The following is a 2,887-nucleotide window of genomic DNA, read 5'->3' as shown; positions in this document are numbered from 1 at the left end:
GGACCCAGGTTCAATACCCAGCAATTCCAGATTCCAGGGGATCTGATGCTCTCCTCTGGCCTCCAAGGATACCTAAACACACACACACACACACACACACACACTTTTATCCCAGCACTGAGGAGGCAGAAGCAGGAAGAGATCTCTCTTGAGTTCAAGGTCAGCATGGACTACATAGTGAATCACAGGTCAGTCATGTCTGTACAGTCAGACCCTATCTCAAAATAAATTATAAGTTCATTTATTTTTATTTATTTAACTCATTTATTTATTTTTAAAGATTTATTTATTTTTTTATTTATATGAGTACACTGCAGCTATCTTCAGACACACACTAGAAGAGGACATCAAATCTCATTACACATGGCTGTGAGCCACCATGTGGTTGCTGGGAATTGAACTCAGGACCTCTGGCCAAGCAGTCAGTGCTCTTAACCACCAAGCCATCTATCCAGCACTATTTATATTTTATTTGGCTTTGTGAGACATGGTTTTTCTGCTTATCCCTGACTGTCTTAGAACTCTGTCAACCAGGCTAGAACTAGCTCTGTAAACCAGGCTAGTCTTGAACTGGGAGATCAGCCTACCTCTGCTTCTGAATGCTGGGATTGAAGGTGTGCAGCACCGCTGCCTGTTCAGTTGAAAATATTTTTTTTTTTTTTTTTTTAATGAGAGGCGGTTCTATACTCAAAGGAAGATCACTTGCTCAAGCACATGCAAGGCCTTGGAGAGAAAAATAACAAAACAAATCCCAAACCTGACTCTGATCCTGGCCCCATCAAGGCTATGGCAGGACAAGGTCCTTTTGAGATGACTCGGGTTAAGTCACAGCTGTCTGTCCAGCCCTGGAGCAGGAGGCTGTGCCAGGTTTCCCATGCATGCTGCCTTTACCTCTGTCCTGACTCAGCCATTTGGAGGTTGAGCAAGCTGAACCTCTCTGAAGACTCAGTTTCCTTACCTGTAATTTGAGGCTAATAATAGCTCCCTCCCTCCTAGACACAATTCTGTAATTGCCAAGGACATCACAGGTAGCCGGGACATGGTGACTTAGCCTGGTAATTAACAGACCTGTTCTCGGTGGCACCTCAAGTGAGGTTTTGGCTGACAATCTTACACCTGTTCAGCACGCCTAGGGTTCTGTGGTGAGTTTGTTTTTACTTATTTTTATGTGTATTTTATTTTTGTTTGTATAGTTTTTTTGTTTGTTTGTTTCGGTTTTGTTTTGTTTTTTGTTTTTTCCAGACAGGGTTTCTCTGTGTAGCCCTGGCTGTCCCGGAACTCACTATGTAGACCAGGCTGGCCTCGAACTCAGAAATCTGCCTGTCTCTGCCTCCCAAATTCTGTGATTAAAGGTATGTGCCTCCACTCCCCGGCTTGTTTGTATGTTTTGAGATAAAGTCTCACTACAACCCTGGAACTCACAATATAGTCCAGGCTAGCCTTGACCTTATAGAAAGACCTATCTGCCTCTGTCTCCTGACTGCTGGGATTAAAGACTCCCAGGCCATCAAGGCAGCCTGGAATTCTCTTGAGAACATGAGCAGTCTTCTCCTTCCAGCTCTTGGACTGGTCTTGTGATCAGTCAGAAGGTCCTCGTCATGGTCCTTCCCCTGAGTGGCCATCACCCCAGACTCCTGACATTGAAGAATCAACTCCCTAATTAAAAGGAACTGTCTCCTGTACACTTCATCCCGGCTGGTGAATTGGATGCAAGAAGCATCGCTGAGAGCTAGTGTGACTCTCTGGCCAAACTTGGTAAACAATTGGCTTCCCACATCACCTTGCAACCAATGGTAAGAGATACATTTAGGGCAAGTGCCAAGGCCCTGGACGGGAGAAGATATTTTTATGCAGGGGGATTTCCTCAAACCCACCAATGACACCATGCAGACAGCTGCCTGTCCCACATGACCTGGCAACTTCCCAGACATGCAGTTAGCTATACTCTAGGGTGACACAGGAAGCAGGACTGCCCTTTCCCCCAGCAGGGCTCAGAAGCAGGGATTACACCATATGTGTTACTTCAAGGCATCCACTCTAGAGCCGTGTGGGCCAGGAGTTTAGAGGAGACACCTCTCCCTAAAATTACAAAAAATTAGATGTTCACTTGGAATCAGGAGCCATTTGTTTAATCCCAATAAAATGCTGCAAAGTGGCCTTTGAAAATAAATGTTAAAAATGGTAGGGACTTTGGTGGCACAGGCATGGTAATGCACATGTTTATTAATCACAGGGCTCAAGAGGCACAGTGGACCTCTGAGAGTTCCAGGCCAGTCATAACTTCATAGTGAGTTCCCAGACAGTCAGGGATACATAGTATCCTGTGTCAAAATTTAAAAGGGTGTGTGTGTGTGTGTGTGTGTGTGTGTGCAGGTGGTGAAGCATTCTTGTCCACACAGGTTGCAGGGCGGGGGTGGAGCATTCTTGTCTACATAGGGCGTTTCCAGACTCAGTTCCTCGATCTTGTATTACAGATACTTTACTTGCTGGGCCCTCTTTCCAGACTCTGGAATTTATTGCTTTTCTTTGATATTTCTTTTCTTCCCATTTTTTTTTCTTTAAAAGACTCTGTGTTGTCAGTCTGACTTTAAACTCACCTGCCTCTGCCTCCCTCCTGAGTGCTGGCATTAAAGGTGTGCGTCACTACTACCAGGCTTTGTTTGCTTGCTTGCTTGCTTGCTTGCTTGTGGCTTTTATTTTTTGTGACAAAGTCTTTTTATTTTTTATTTTTTTAAAGCATAAAGAAAAAGGAATTGCAGTCAATCTTAATTGTTCCTAAGTGAAGACTAGGGACTCCCCCCACTCCCACCTCCCCACCCCCGAGACAGGGTTTCTCTGTACAGCTCTGGCTGTCCTGGAATTCACTTTGTAGACCAGGCTGGCTTCG

This window comes from Mus caroli, chromosome 17 (genome assembly GCF_900094665.2).
Source record: "Mus caroli chromosome 17, CAROLI_EIJ_v1.1, whole genome shotgun sequence".
Lineage (NCBI taxonomy): Eukaryota > Metazoa > Chordata > Mammalia > Rodentia > Muridae > Mus > Mus caroli.
This window is presented reverse-complemented; position numbering follows the sequence as displayed.